At 46.7% G+C, this 16,262-nt stretch overlaps 11 non-coding genes across 11 annotated transcripts; all 11 read right to left on the bottom strand.

Moving 5' to 3' along the window:
- Nucleotides 1–1,831: 1,831 nt before the first annotated feature.
- Nucleotides 1,832–1,903, bottom strand: trnaa-ugc. The gene has a single exon. It is a non-coding gene; the product is annotated as a tRNA-Ala (tRNA).
- Nucleotides 1,904–2,535: 632 nt separating this feature from the next.
- trnag-ucc lies at nt 2,536–2,607 on the bottom strand. Its single transcript has one exon. It is a non-coding gene; the product is annotated as a tRNA-Gly (tRNA).
- Nucleotides 2,608–4,902: 2,295 nt separating this feature from the next.
- trnaa-ugc lies at nt 4,903–4,974 on the bottom strand. The gene has a single exon. It is a non-coding gene; the product is annotated as a tRNA-Ala (tRNA).
- A 632-nt stretch (nt 4,975–5,606) lies between these two features.
- trnag-ucc lies at nt 5,607–5,678 on the bottom strand. The gene has a single exon. It is a non-coding gene; the product is annotated as a tRNA-Gly (tRNA).
- A 2,260-nt stretch (nt 5,679–7,938) lies between these two features.
- trnaa-ugc lies at nt 7,939–8,010 on the bottom strand. Its single transcript has one exon. It is a non-coding gene; the product is annotated as a tRNA-Ala (tRNA).
- Nucleotides 8,011–8,422: 412 nt separating this feature from the next.
- Nucleotides 8,423–8,494, bottom strand: trnag-ucc. The gene has a single exon. It is a non-coding gene; the product is annotated as a tRNA-Gly (tRNA).
- A 1,793-nt stretch (nt 8,495–10,287) lies between these two features.
- On the bottom strand, nt 10,288–10,359 carry trnaa-ugc. Its single transcript has one exon. It is a non-coding gene; the product is annotated as a tRNA-Ala (tRNA).
- Nucleotides 10,360–10,990: 631 nt separating this feature from the next.
- On the bottom strand, nt 10,991–11,061 carry trnag-ucc. Its single transcript has one exon. It is a non-coding gene; the product is annotated as a tRNA-Gly (tRNA).
- A 1,913-nt stretch (nt 11,062–12,974) lies between these two features.
- trnag-ucc lies at nt 12,975–13,046 on the bottom strand. Its single transcript has one exon. It is a non-coding gene; the product is annotated as a tRNA-Gly (tRNA).
- A 2,244-nt stretch (nt 13,047–15,290) lies between these two features.
- On the bottom strand, nt 15,291–15,362 carry trnaa-ugc. Its single transcript has one exon. It is a non-coding gene; the product is annotated as a tRNA-Ala (tRNA).
- Nucleotides 15,363–15,988: 626 nt separating this feature from the next.
- On the bottom strand, nt 15,989–16,060 carry trnag-ucc. Its single transcript has one exon. It is a non-coding gene; the product is annotated as a tRNA-Gly (tRNA).
- Nucleotides 16,061–16,262: the final 202 nt, after the last annotated feature.

The following is a 16,262-nucleotide window of genomic DNA, read 5'->3' as shown; positions in this document are numbered from 1 at the left end:
ATTTTAACTTATCAGTGCTGCATGACTTGTGTGGGATGAAAGAGCTCAAGAGTGATGGGAAACTCCACCTGAGTGCATGATTTTTCCAAGACGTTCTTACAGAACACCCAGAAGCCAAGGACTGAACTGTGTATGACATCATCCTATGAAATGAATTGTTTGGTCAGATATTCACTACATGGCCGTGGAATGGAAACGGAAATACATGCAAAATCATTGCATTACTAACTGTCCATGAAATCGTATGTATGTAACGAATTCTTTAGGCATATCCTCACTCTGTTTTGTGCTTTGTGTGATACTTGCGCAATACTACAGTCCTGTCTCTTTAAGGCCCCCTACCGTGCAGCTGACTGGCTAACCATAACCCTGACCGGGTCCATCACGTCATGCACCCTGGCCCAAAAAGCCCTTCTGTTACCGTAACATTTGAAATGTGTAGAAGAGCCACACGATTAAATCATTTTAACTTTCAGTGCTACATCGCTGGACAGAGGTGAAGCGTTGCACAAGAAGTAACAACCTGCGATGGCCGGGAATCGACCTGGGTAAAACTGCTTGGAATGCAGCTATGCTCACCACTATACCACCATCGCTGCAGGCAAGCAAGGAGTTCCAGCTGTTTGTTTTTTTGTGGTTTTTGAGACAGCCCAGAGTCCTGCACGGTGATGGTCAGCAGTAAAACACAATTCAGATGCACTGGATTGAACCGGGACCTCATACATGAAAATCATTGCATTACTAACTGTCCATGAAATCCTATGTATGTAACGAATTCTTTAGGCGTATCCTCAGTCTGTTTTTGTCCTGTCCTGTCTCTTTAAGGCCCCCTACTCTGCAGCTGATTGGCTAACCCTAACCCTAACTGGGTCCATCACGTCATGCACCCTGGCCCAAAAAGCCCTACACTGTGAAAGAAACGGCTGTGAAACTGTGGATAATTTGTATTTCAGAGTCACAAGCCAGGTGACATGACTTGTTTCACTGTTAGAATTCGATCTATTTGTTACCGTAACATTTGAAATGTCTAGAAGAGCCACACGATTAAATCATTTTAACTTTATCAGTGCTGCATGACTTGTGTGGGATGAAAGAGCTCAAGAGTGATGGGAAACGCCACCTGAGTGCATGATTTTTTCCAAGACGTTCTTACAGAACACCCAGAAGCCAAGGACTGAACTGTGTATGACATCATCCTATGAAATGAATTGTTTGGTCAGATATTCACTACATGGCCGTGGAATGGAAACGGAAATACATGCAAAATCATTGCATTACTAACTGTCCATGAAATCGTATGTATGTAACGAATTCTTTAGGCATATCCTCACTCTGTTTTTGTGCTTTGTGTGATACTTGCGCAATACTACAGTCCTGTCTCTTTAAGGCCCCCTACCGTGCAGCTGACTGGCTAACCATAACCCTGACCGGGTCCATCACGTCATGCACCCTGGCCCAAAAAGCCCTTCTGTTACCGTAACATTTGAAATGTGTAGAAGAGCCACACGATTAAATCATTTTAACTTTATCAGTGCTGCATGACTTGTGTGGGACGAAAGAGCTCAAGAGTGATGGGGAACGCCGCCTGAGAGCATCGATTTTTTCCAAGACGTTCTTACAGAACATCAGGAAGCCAAGGACTGAACTGTGGATGACATCATCTTATGAAATGGTCAGATATTCACTACATGGCCGTGGAAACGGGCCCATGTCGAAGATAGTGAACGCCATACTGCTCCCAATGGCGTTAGGGAGACGCGATGCAGTGCAAAGCACTTTGAATGGTGAGAAAGGCACTATCCAAGTGGAGATAGTTTTCCATAAATGCTGCTGGAGATGCCGGGGATTGAACCCGGGGCCTCATACATGCAAAGCATGCGCTCTACCACTGAGCTACATCCCCACGGCCAAAAAGGAGGAGACAGCGCAAAGCATCTATTTCTGACCGCCTAATCTTCAACAAGCAAAGTCTAACTTTTTTGGCTTCATGCGCCCCTGAGCAACTTTCATAGTTATATCCAGTTCTCTTTATTCATCTATGCTGTAACCTAAGTTGTCTTCATGCACAGCCGAGCAACTAGATCAGCAATGAATCACCATAAAGACGGTTGTTGACCGGCATCTCCATCCATCCATCGTCAACCGCTTATGCTGCGTACAGGGTTGCGGGGGCTGGAGCCAATCCCAGCTGACATGGGGCGAAAGGCGGGGTACCCCCTGGACAGGTCGCCTGTCCATCGCAGGGCCACACATAGACAAAGAAGCAGGCACACGCAAACCTATGGACAATTTAGAGTCAGCAACTAACCTAGTCCGCATGTCTTTGGAGGGTGGGAGGAAGCCGGAGCACCCGGAGAGAACCCACGCAGACACGGCGAGAACATGCAAACTCCTCACAGAAAGGCCGTGACGACCGGGGCTCGAACCCACGACCTTCTCATGACCAGCATCTGCACCGGTTAAAAGGCAGCTCCCGAGAGTCTTCAGAGTGACATCGCTGGACAGAGGTGAAACGTTGCACAAGAAGAAACGACCTGCGATGGCCGGGAATCGAACCCGGGTCAACTGCTTGGAAGGCAGCTATGCTCACCACTATACCACCATCGCTGCAGGCAAGCAAGGAGTTCCAGCTGTTTGTTTTTTTGTGGTTTTTGAGACAGCCCAGAGTCCTGCACGGTGATGGTCAGCAGTAAAACACAATTCAGATGCACTGGATTGAACCGGGACCTCATACATGCAAAATCATTGCATTACTAACTGTCCATGAAATCCTATGTATGTAACGAATTCTTTAGGCGTATCCTCAGTCTGTTTTTGTCCTGTCCTGTCTCTTTAAGGCCCCCTACTCTGCAGCTGATTGGCTAACCCTAACCCTAACTGGGTCCATCACGTCATGCACCCTGGCCCAAAAAGCCCTACACTGTGAAAGAAACGGCTGTGAAACTGTGGATAATTTGTATTTCAGAGTCACAAGCCAGGTGACATGACTTGTTTCACTGTTAGAATTCGATCTATTTGTTACCGTAACATTTGAAATGTCTAGAAGAGCCACACGATTAAATCATTTTAACTTTATCAGTGCTGCATGACTTGTGTGGGACGAAAGAGCTCAAGAGTGATGGGAAACTCCACCTGAGTGCATGATTTTTTCCAAGACGTTCTTACAGAACATCCAGAAGCCAAGGACTGAACTGTGTATGACATCATCCTATGAAATGAATTGTTTGGTCAGATATTCACTACATGGCCGTGGAATGGAAACGGAAATACATGCAAAATCATTGCATTACTAACTGTCCATGAAATCGTATGTATGTAACGAATTCTTTAGGCATATCCTCACTCTGTTTTTGTGCTTTGTGTGATACTTGCGCAATACTACAGTCCTGTCTCTTTAAGGCCCCCTACCGTGCAGCTGACTGGCTAACCATAACCCTGACCGGGTCCATCACGTCATGCACCCTGGCCCAAAAAGCCCTTCTGTTACCGTAACATTTGAAATGTGTAGAAGAGCCACACGATTAAATCATTTTAACTTTATCAGTGCTACATCGCTGGACAGAGGTGAAGCGTTGCACAAGAAGTAACAACCTGCGATGGCCGGGAATCGACCTCGGGTAAAACTGCTTGGAATGCAGCTATGCTCACCACTATACCACCATCGCTGCAGGCAAGCAAGGAGTTCCAGCTGTTTGTTTTTTTGTGGTTTTTGAGACAGCCCAGAGTCCTGCACGGTGATGGTCAGCAGTAAAACACAATTCAGATGCACTGGATTGAACCGGGACCTCATACATGGAAAATCATTGCATTACTAACTGTCCATGAAATCCTATGTATGTAACGAATTCTTTAGGCGTATCCTCAGTCTGTTTTTGTCCTGTCCTGTCTCTTTAAGGCCCCCTACTCTGCAGCTGATTGGCTAACCCTAACCCTAACTGGGTCCATCACGTCATGCACCCTGGCCCAAAAAGCCCTACACTGTGAAAGAAAGGCTGTGAAACTGTGGATAATTTGTATTTCAGAGTCACAAGCCAGGTGACATGACTTGTTTCACTGTTAGAATTCGATCTATTTGTTACCGTAACATTTGAAATGTCTAGAAGAGCCACACGATTAAATCATTTTAACTTTATCAGTGCTGCATGACTTGTGTGGGATGAAAGAGCTCAAGAGTGATGGGAAACGCCACCTGAGTGCATGATTTTTTCCAAGACGTTCTTACAGAACACCAGAAGCCAAGGACTGAACTGTGTATGACATCATCCTATGAAATGAATTGTTTGGTCAGATATTCACTACATGGCCGTGGAATGGAAACGGAAATACATGCAAAATCATTGCATTACTAACTGTCCATGAAATCGTATGTATGTAACGAATTCTTTAGGCATATCCTCACTCTGTTTTTGTGCTTTGTGTGATACTTGCGCAATACTACAGTCCTGTCTCTTTAAGGCCCCCTACCGTGCAGCTGACTGGCTAACCATAACCCTGACCGGGTCCATCACGTCATGCACCCTGGCCCAAAAAGCCCTTCTGTTACCGTAACATTTGAAATGTGTAGAAGAGCCACACGATTAAATCATTTTAACTTTATCAGTGCTGCATGACTTGTGTGGGACGAAAGAGCTCAAGAGTGATGGGGAACGCCGCCTGAGAGCATCGATTTTTTCCAAGACGTTCTTACAGAACATCAGGAAGCCAAGGACTGAACTGTGGATGACATCATCTTATGAAATGGTCAGATATTCACTACATGGCCGTGGAATGGAAACGGGCCCATGTCGAAGATAGTGAACGCCATACTGCTCCCAATGGCGTTAGGGAGACGCGATGCAGCAAAGCACTTTGAATGGTGAGAAAGGCACTATCCAAGTGGAGATAGTTTTCCATAAATGCTGCTGGAGATGCCGGGGATTGAACCCGGGGCCTCATACATGCAAAGCATGCGCTCTACCACTGAGCTACATCCCCACGGCCAAAAAGGCAGGAGACAGCGCAAAGCATCTATTTCTGACCGCCTAATCTTCAACAAGCAAAGTCTAACTTTTTTGGCTTCATGCGCCCCTGAGCAACTTTCATAGTTATATCCAGTTCTCTTTATTCATCTATGCTGTAACCTAAGTTGTCTTCATGCACAGCCGAGCAACTAGATCAGCAATGAATCACCATAAAGACGGTTGTTGACCGGCATCTCCATCCATCCATCGTCAACCGCTTATGCTGCGTACAGGGTTGCGGGGGCTGGAGCCAATCCCAGCTGACATGGGGCGAAAGGCGGGGTACCCCCTGGACAGGTCGCCTGTCCATCGCAGGGCCACACATAGACAAAGAAGCAGGCACACGCAAACCTATGGACAATTTAGAGTCAGCAACTAACCTAGTCCGCATGTCTTTGGAGGGTGGGAGGAAGCCGGAGCACCCGGAGAGAACCCACGCAGACACGGCGAGAACATGCAAACTCCTCACAGAAAGGCCGTGACGACCGGGGCTCGAACCCACGACCTTCTCATGACCAGCATCTGCACCGGTTAAAAGGCAGCTCCCGAGAGTCTTCAGAGTGACATCGCTGGACAGAGGTGAAACGTTGCACAAGAAGAACGACCTGCGATGGCCGGGAATCGAACCCGGGTCAACTGCTTGGAAGGCAGCTATGCTCACCACTATACCACCATCGCTGCAGGCAAGCAAGGAGTTCCAGCTGTTTGTTTTTTTGTGGTTTTTGAGACAGCCCAGAGTCCTGCACGGTGATGGTCAGCAGTAAAACACAATTCAGATGCACTGGATTGAACCGGGACCTCATACATGCAAAATCATTGCATTACTAACTGTCCATGAAATCCTATGTATGTAACGAATTCTTTAGGCGTATCCTCAGTCTGTTTTTGTCCTGTCCTGTCTCTTTAAGGCCCCCTACTCTGCAGCTGATTGGCTAACCCTAACCCTAACTGGGTCCATCACGTCATGCACCCTGGCCCAAAAAGCCCTACACTGTGAAAGAAAGGGCTGTGAAACTGTGGATAATTTGTATTTCAGAGTCACAAGCCAGGTGACATGACTTGTTTCACTGTTAGAATTCGATCTATTTGTTACCGTAACATTTGAAATGTCTAGAAGAGCCACACGATTAAATCATTTTAACTTTATCAGTGCTGCATGACTTGTGTGGGACGAAAGAGCTCAAGAGTGATGGGAAACTCCACCTGAGTGCATGATTTTTTCCAAGACGTTCTTACAGAACATCCAGAAGCCAAGGACTGAACTGTGTATGACATCATCCTATGAAATGAATTGTTTGGTCAGATATTCACTACATGGCCGTGGAATGGAAACGGAAATACATGCAAAATCATTGCATTACTAACTGTCCATGAAATCGTATGTATGTAACGAATTCTTTAGGCATATCCTCACTCTGTTTTTGTGCTTTGTGTGATACTTGCGCAATACTACAGTCCTGTCTCTTTAAGGCCCCCTACCGTGCAGCTGACTGGCTAACCATAACCCTGACCGGGTCCATCACGTCATGCACCCTGGCCCAAAAAGCCCTTCTGTTACCGTAACATTTGAAATGTGTAGAAGAGCCACACGATTAAATCATTTTAACTTTATCAGTGCTACATCGCTGGACAGAGGTGAAGCGTTGCACAAGAAGTAACAACCTGCGATGGCCGGGAATCGACCTCGGGTAAAACTGCTTGGAATGCAGCTATGCTCACCACTATACCACCATCGCTGCAGGCAAGCAAGGAGTTCCAGCTGTTTGTTTTTTTGTGGTTTTTGAGACAGCCCAGAGTCCTGCACGGTGATGGTCAGCAGTAAAACACAATTCAGATGCACTGGATTGAACCGGGACCTCATACATGAAAATCATTGCATTACTAACTGTCCATGAAATCCTATGTATGTAACGAATTCTTTAGGCGTATCCTCAGTCTGTTTTTGTCCTGTCCTGTCTCTTTAAGGCCCCCTACTCTGCAGCTGATTGGCTAACCCTAACCCTAACTGGGTCCATCACGTCATGCACCCTGGCCCAAAAAGCCCTACACTGTGAAAGAAACGGCTGTGAAACTGTGGATAATTTGTATTTCAGAGTCACAAGCCAGGTGACATGACTTGTTTCACTGTTAGAATTCGATTTATTTGTTACCGTAACATTTGAAATGTCTAGAAGAGCCACACGATTAAATCATTTTAACTTTATCAGTGCTGCATGACTTGTGTGGGATGAAAGAGCTCAAGAGTGATGGGAAACGCCACCTGAGTGCATGATTTTTTCCAAGACGTTCTTACAGAACACCCAGAAGCCAAGGACTGAACTGTGTATGACATCATCCTATGAAATGAATTGTTTGGTCAGATATTCACTACATGGCCGTGGAATGGAAACGGAAATACATGCAAAATCATTGCATTACTAACTGTCCATGAAATCGTATGTATGTAACGAATTCTTTAGGCATATCCTCACTCTGTTTTTGTGCTTTGTGTGATACTTGCGCAATACTACAGTCCTGTCTCTTTAAGGCCCCCTACCGTGCAGCTGACTGGCTAACCATAACCCTGACCGGGTCCATCACGTCATGCACCCTGGCCCAAAAAGCCCTTCTGTTACCGTAACATTTGAAATGTGTAGAAGAGCCACACGATTAAATCATTTTAACTTTATCAGTGCTGCATGACTTGTGTGGGACGAAAGAGCTCAAGAGTGATGGGGAACGCCGCCTGAGAGCATCGATTTTTTCCAAGACGTTCTTACAGAACATCAGGAAGCCATCATCTTATGAAATGGTCAGATATTCACTACATGGCCGTGGAATGGAAACAGGCCCATGTCGAAGATAGTGAACGCCATACTGCTCCCAATGGCGATAGGGAGACACTTTGAATGGTGAGAAAGGCACTATCCAAGTGGAGATAGTTTTCCATAAATGCTGCTGGAGATGCCGGGGATTGAACCCGGGGCCTCATACATGCAAAGCATGCGCTCTACCACTGAGCTACATCCCCACGGCCAAAAAGGAGGAGACAGCGCAAAGCATCTATTTCTGACCGCCTAATCTTCAACAAGCAAAGTCTAACTTTTTTGGCTTCATGCGCCCCTGAGCAACTTTCATAGTTATATCCAGTTCTCTTTATTCATCTATGCTGTAACCTAAGTTGTCTTCATGCACAGCCGAGCAACTAGATCAGCAATGAATCACCATAAAGACGGTTGTTGACCGGCATCTCCATCCATCCATCGTCAACCGCTTATGCTGCGTACAGGGTTGCGGGGGCTGGAGCCAATCCCAGCTGACATGGGGCGAAAGGCGGGGTACCCCCTGGACAGGTCGCCTGTCCATCGCAGGGCCACACATAGACAAAGAAGCAGGCACACGCAAACCTATGGACAATTTAGAGTCAGCAACTAACCTAGTCCTGCGATGGCCGGGAATCGAACCCGGGTCAACTGCTTGGAAGGCAGCTATGCTCACCACTATACCACCATCGCTGCAGGCAAGCAAGGAGTTCCAGCTGTTTGTTTTTTTGTGGTTTTTGAGACAGCCCAGAGTCCTGCACGGTGATGGTCAGCAGTAAAACACAATTCAGATGCACTGGATTGAACCGGGACCTCATACATGCAAAATCATTGCATTACTAACTGTCCATGAAATCCTATGTATGTAACGAATTCTTTAGGCGTATCCTCAGTCTGTTTTTGTCCTGTCCTGTCTCTTTAAGGCCCCCTACTCTGCAGCTGATTGGCTAACCCTAACCCTAACTGGGTCCATCACGTCATGCACCCTGGCCCAAAAAGCCCTACACTGTGAAAGAAAGGCTGTGAAACTGTGGATAATTTGTATTTCAGAGTCACAAGCCAGGTGACATGACTTGTTTCACTGTTAGAATTCGATCTATTTGTTACCGTAACATTTGAAATGTCTAGAAGAGCCACACGATTAAATCATTTTAACTTTATCAGTGCTGCATGACTTGTGTGGGACGAAAGAGCTCAAGAGTGATGGGAAACGCCACCTGAGTGCATGATTTTTTCCAAGACGTTCTTACAGAACATCCAGAAGCCAAGGACTGAACTGTGTATGACATCATCCTATGAAATGAATTGTTTGGTCAGATATTCACTACATGGCCGTGGAATGGAAACGGAAATACATGCAAAATCATTGCATTACTAACTGTCCATGAAATCGTATGTATGTAACGAATTCTTTAGGCATATCCTCACTCTGTTTTTGTGCTTTGTGTGATACTTGCGCAATACTACAGTCCTGTCTCTTTAAGGCCCCCTACCGTGCAGCTGACTGGCTAACCATAACCCTGACCGGGTCCATCACGTCATGCACCCTGGCCCAAAAAGCCCTTCTGTTACCGTAACATTTGAAATGTGTAGAAGAGCCACACGATTAAATCATTTTAACTTTATCAGTGCTACATCGCTGGACAGAGGTGAAGCGTTGCACAAGAAGTAACAACCTGCGATGGCCGGGAATCGACCTCGGGTAAAACTGCTTGGAATGCAGCTATGCTCACCACTATACCACCATCGCTGCAGGCAAGCAAGGAGTTCCAGCTGTTTGTTTTTTTGTGGTTTTTGAGACAGCCCAGAGTCCTGCACGGTGATGGTCAGCAGTAAAACACAATTCAGATGCACTGGATTGAACCGGGACCTCATACATGAAAATCATTGCATTACTAACTGTCCATGAAATCCTATGTATGTAACGAATTCTTTAGGCGTATCCTCAGTCTGTTTTTGTCCTGTCCTGTCTCTTTAAGGCCCCCTACTCTGCAGCTGATTGGCTAACCCTAACCCTAACTGGGTCCATCACGTCATGCACCCTGGCCCAAAAAGCCCTACACTGTGAAAGAAACGGCTGTGAAACTGTGGATAATTTGTATTTCAGAGTCACAAGCCAGGTGACATGACTTGTTTCACTGTTAGAATTCGATTATTTGTTACCGTAACATTTGAAATGTCTAGAAGAGCCACACGATTAAATCATTTTAACTTTATCAGTGCTGCATGACTTGTGTGGGACGAAAGAGCTCAAGAGTGATGGGGAACGCCGCCTGAGAGCATCGATTTTTTCCAAGACGTTCTTACAGAACATCAGGAAGCCATCATCTTATGAAATGGTCAGATATTCACTACATGGCCGTGGAATGGAAACAGGCCCATGTCGAAGATAGTGAACGCCATACTGCTCCCAATGGCGATAGGGAGACACTTTGAATGGTGAGAAAGGCACTATCCAAGTGGAGATAGTTTTCCATAAATGCTGCTGGAGATGCCGGGGATTGAACCCGGGGCCTCATACATGCAAAGCATGCGCTCTACCACTGAGCTACATCCCCACGGCCAAAAAGGCAGGAGACAGCGCAAAGCATCTATTTCTGACCGCCTAATCTTCAACAAGCAAAGTCTAACTTTTTTGGCTTCATGCCCCTGAGCAACTTTCATAGTTATATCCAGTTCTCTTTATTCATCTATGCTGTAACCTAAGTTGTCTTCATGCACAGCCGAGCAACTAGATCAGCAATGAATCACCATAAAGACGGTTGTTGACCGGCATCTCCATCCATCCATCGTCAACCGCTTATGCTGCGTACAGGGTTGCGGGGGCTGGAGCCAATCCCAGCTGACATGGGGCGAAAGGCGGGGTACCCCCTGGACAGGTCGCCTGTCCATCGCAGGGCCACACATAGACAAAGAAGCAGGCACACGCAAACCTATGGACAATTTAGAGTCAGCAACTAACCTAGTCCGCATGTCTTTGGAGGGTGGGAGGAAGCCGGAGCACCCGGAGAGAACCCACGCAGACACGGCGAGAACATGCAAACTCCTCACAGAAAGGCCGTGACGACCGGGGCTCGAACCCACGACCTTCTCATGACCAGCATCTGCACCGGTTAAAAGGCAGCTCCCGAGAGTCTTCAGAGTGACATCGCTGGACAGAGGTGAAGCGTTGCACAAGAAGTAACGACCTGCGATGGCCGGGAATCGAACCGGGTCAACTGCTTGGAAGGCAGCTATGCTCACCACTATACCACCATCGCTGCAGGTAAGCAAGGAGTTCCAGCTGTTTGTTTTTTTGTGGTTTTTGAGACAGCCCAGAGTCCTGCACGGTGATGGTCAGCAGTAAAACACAATTCAGATGCACTGGATTGAACCGGGACCTCATACATGGAAAATCATTGCATTACTAACTGTCCATGAAATCCTATGTATGTAACGAATTCTTTAGGCGTATCCTCAGTCTGTTTTTGTCCTGTCCTGTCTCTTTAAGGCCCCTACTCTGCAGCTGATTGGCTAACCCTAACCCTAACTGGGTCCATCACGTCATGCACCCTGGCCCAAAAAGCCCTACACTGTGAAAGAAAGGGCTGTGAAACTGTGGATAATTTGTATTTCAGAGTCACAAGCCAGGTGACATGACTTGTTTCACTGTTAGAATTCGATCTATTTGTTACCGTAACATTTGAAATGTCTAGAAGAGCCACACGATTAAATCATTTTAACTTTATCAGTGCTGCATGACTTGTGTGGGACGAAAGAGCTCAAGAGTGATGGGAAACGCCACCTGAGTGCATGATTTTTTCCAAGACGTTCTTACAGAACATCCAGAAGCCAAGGACTGAACTGTGTATGACATCATCCTATGAAATGAATTGTTTGGTCAGATATTCACTACATGGCCGTGGAATGGAAACGGAAATACATGCAAAATCATTGCATTACTAACTGTCCATGAAATCGTATGTATGTAACGAATTCTTTAGGCATATCCTCACTCTGTTTTGTGCTTTGTGTGATACTTGCGCAATACTACAGTCCTGTCTCTTTAAGGCCCCCTACCGTGCAGCTGACTGGCTAACCATAACCCTGACCGGGTCCATCGTCATGCACCCTGGCCCAAAAAGCCCTTCTGTTACCGTAACATTTGAAATGTGTAGAAGAGCCACACGATTAAATCATTTTAACTTTATCAGTGCTGCATGACTTGTGTGGGACGAAAGAGCTCAAGAGTGATGGGGAACGCGCCTGAGAGCATCGATTTTTCCAAGACGTTCTTACAGAACATCAGGAAGCCAAGGACTGAACTGTGGATGACATCATCTTATGAAATGGTCAGATATTCACTACATGGCCGTGGAATGGAAACGGGCCCATGTCGAAGATAGTGAACGCCATACTGCTCCCAATGGCGATAGGGAGACACTTTGAATGGTGAGAAGGCACTATCCAAGTGAGATAGTTTTCCATAAATGCTGCTGGAGATGCCGGGGATTGAACCCGGGGCCTCATACATGCAAAGCATGCGCTCTACCACTGAGCTACATCCCACGGCCAAAAGGCAGGAGACAGCGCAAAGCATCTATTTCTGACCGCCTAATCTTCAACAAGCAAAGTCTAACTTTTTGGCTTCATGCGCCCTGAGCAACTTTCATAGTTATATCCAGTTCTCTTTATTCATCTATGCTGTAACCTAAGTTGTTCATGCACAGCCGAGCAACTAGATCAGCAATGAATCACCATAAAGACGGTTGTTGACCGGCATCTCCATCCATCCATCGTCAACCGCTTATGCTGCGTACAGGGTTGCGGGGGCTGGAGCCAATCCAGCTGACATGGGGCGAAAGGCGGGGTACCCCCTGGACAGGTCGCCTGTCCATCGCAGGGCCACACATAGACAAAGAAGCAGGCACACGCAAACCTATGGACAATTTAGAGTCAGCAACTAACCTAGTCCGCATGTCTTTGGAGGGTGGGAGGAAGCCGGAGCACCCGGAGAGAACCCACGCAGACACGGCGAGAACATGCAAACTCCTCACAGAAAGGCCGTGACGACCGGGGCTCGAACCCACGACCTTCTCATGACCAGCATCTGCACCGGTTAAAAGGCAGCTCCCGAGAGTCTTCAGAGTGACATCGCTGGACAGAGGTGAACGTTGCACAAGAAGAAACGACCTGCGATGGCCGGGAATCGAACCCGGGTCAACTGCTTGGAAGGCAGCTATGCTCACCACTATACCACCATCGCTGCAGGCAAGCAAGGAGTTCCAGCTTTGTTTTTTGTGGTTTTTGAGACAGCCCAGAGTCCTGCACGGTGATGGTCAGCAGTAAAACACAATTCAGATGCACTGGATTGAACCGGGACCTCATACATGCAAAATCATTGCATTACTAACTGTCCATGAAATCCTATGTATGTAACGAATTCTTTAGGCGTATCCTCAGTCTGTTTTTGTCCTGTCCTGTCTCTTTAAGGCCCCCTACTCTGCAGCTGATTGGCTAACCCTAACCCTAACTGGGTCCATCACGTCATGCACCCTGGCCCAAAAAGCCCTACACTGTGAAAGAAAGGGCTGTGAAACTGTGGATAATTTGTATTTCAGAGTCACAAGCCAGGTGACATGACTTGTTTCACTGTTAGAATTCGATCTATTTGTTACCGTAACATTTGAAATGTCTAGAAGAGCCACACGATTAAATCATTTTAACTTTATCAGTGCTGCATGACTTGTGTGGACGAAAGAGCTCAAGAGTGATGGGAAACTCCACCTGAGTGCATGATTTTTTCCAAGACGTTCTTACAGAACATCCAGAAGCCAAGGACTGAACTGTGTATGACATCATCCTATGAAATGAATTGTTTGGTCAGATATTCACTACATGGCCGTGGAATGGAAACGGAAATACATGCAAAATCATTGCATTACTAACTGTCCATGAAATCGTATGTATGTAACGAATTCTTTAGGCATATCCTCACTCTGTTTTGTGCTTTGTGTGATACTTGCGCAATACTACAGTCCTGTCTCTTTAAGGCCCCCTACCGTGCAGCTGACTGGCTAACCATAACCCTGACCGGGTCCATCACGTCATGCACCCTGGCCCAAAAAGCCCTTCTGTTACCGTAACATTTGAAATGTGTAGAAGAGCCACACGATTAAATCATTTTAACTTTATCAGTGCTACATCGCTGGACAGAGGTGAAGCGTTGCACAAGAAGTAACAACCTGCGATGGCCGGGAATCGACCTCGGGTAAAACTGCTTGGAATGCAGCTATGCTCACCACTATACCACCATCGCTGCAGGCAAGCAAGGAGTTCCAGCTGTTTGTTTTTTTGTGGTTTTTGAGACAGCCCAGAGTCCTGCACGGTGATGGTCAGCAGTAAAACACAATTCAGATGCACTGGATTGAACCGGGACCTCATACATGCAAAATCATTGCATTACTAACTGTCCATGAAATCCTATGTATGTAACGAATTCTTTAGGCGTATCCTCAGTCTGTTTTTGTCCTGTCCTGTCTCTTTAAGGCCCCTACTCTGCAGCTGATTGGCTAACCCTAACCCTAACTGGGTCCATCACGTCATGCACCCTGGCCCAAAAAGCCCTACACTGTGAAAGAAACGGCTGTGAAACTGTGGATAATTTGTATTTCAGAGTCACAAGCCAGGTGACATGACTTGTTTCACTGTTAGAATTCGATTTATTTGTTACCGTAACATTTGAAATGTCTAGAAGAGCCACACGATTAAATCATTTTAACTTTATCAGTGCTGCATGACTTGTGGGATGAAAGAGCTCAAGAGTGATGGGAAACGCCACCTGAGTGCATGATTTTTTCCAAGACGTTCTTACAGAACACCCAGAAGCCAAGGACTGAACTGTGTATGACATCATCCTATGAAATGAATTGTTTGGTCAGATATTCACTACATGGCCGTGGAATGGAAACGGAAATACATGCAAAATCATTGCATTACTAACTGTCCATGAAATCGTATGTATGTAACGAATTCTTTAGGCATATCCTCACTCTGTTTTTGTGCTTTGTGTGTGATACTTGCGCAATACTACAGTCCTGTCTCTTAAGGCCCCCTACCGTGCAGCTGACTGGCTAACCTGACCGGGTATCACGTCATGCACCCTGGCCCAAAAAGCCCTTCTGTTACCGTAACATTTGAAATGTGTAGAAGAGCCACACGATTAAATCATTTAACTTTATCAGTGCTGCATGACTTGTGTGGGACGAAAGAGCTCAAGAGTGATGGGGAACGCCCCTGAGAGCATCGATTTTTTCCAAGACGTTCTTACAGAACATCAGGAAGAAGAACACATCTTATGAAATGGTCAGATATTCACTACATGGCCGTGGAATGGAAACGGCCCATGTCGAAGATAGTGAACGCCATACTGCTCCCAATGGCGATAGGAGACACTTTGAATGGTGAGAAAGGCACTATCCAAGTGGAGATAGTTTTCCATAAATGCTGCTGGAGATGCCGGGGATTGAACCCGGGGCCTCATACATGCAAAGCATGCGCTCTACCACTGAGCTACATCCCCACGGCCAAAAAGGCAGGAGACAGCGCAAAGCATCTATTTCTGACCGCCTAATCTTCAACAAGCAAAGTCTAACTTTTTTGGCTTCATGCGCCCCTGAGCAACTTTCATAGTTATATCCAGTTCTCTTATTCATCTATGCTGTAACCTAAGTTGTCTTCATGCACAGCCGAGCAACTAGATCAGCAATGAATCACCATAAAGACGGTTGTTGACCGGCATCTCCATCCATCCATCGTCAACCGCTTATGGCGTACAGGGTTGCGGGGGCTGGAGCCAATCCCAGCTGACATGGGGCGAAAGGCGGGGTACCCCCTGGACAGGTCGCCTGTCCATCGCAGGGCCACACATAGACAAAGAAGCAGGCACACGCAAACTATGGACAATTTAGAGTCAGCAACTAACCTAGTCCGATGTCTTTGGAGGGTGGGAGGAAGCCGGAGCACCCGGAGAGAACCCACGCAGCACGGCGAGAACATGCAAACTCCTCACAGAAAGGCCGTGACGACCGGGGCTCGAACCCACGACCTTCTCATGACCAGCATCTGCACCGGTTAAAAGGCAGCTCCCGAGAGTCTTCAGAGTGACATCGCTGGACAGAGGTGAACGTTGCACAAGAAGTAACGACCTGCGATGGCCGGGAATCGAACCCGGGTCAACTGCTTGGAAGGCAGCTATGCTCACCACTATACCACCATCGCTGCAGGCAAGCAAGGAGTTCCAGCTGTTTGTTTTTTTGTGGTTTTGAGACAGCCCAGAGTCCTGCACGGTGATGGTCAGCAGTAAAACACAATTCAGATGCACTGGATTGAACCGGGACCTCATACATGGCAAAATCATTGCATACTAACTGTCCATGAAATCCTATGATGTAACGAATTCTTTAGGCGTATCCTCAGTCTG

Source organism: Micropterus salmoides, unplaced genomic scaffold (assembly GCF_014851395.1).
Source record: "Micropterus salmoides isolate LMB-PRFRI ecotype aquatic unplaced genomic scaffold, ASM1485139v1 Ms_hic_scaffold_2679, whole genome shotgun sequence".
NCBI lineage: Eukaryota > Metazoa > Chordata > Actinopteri > Centrarchiformes > Centrarchidae > Micropterus > Micropterus salmoides.
Note: the sequence above shows the minus strand (reverse complement) of the source record. Positions and strands in the feature narration are given on the sequence as shown.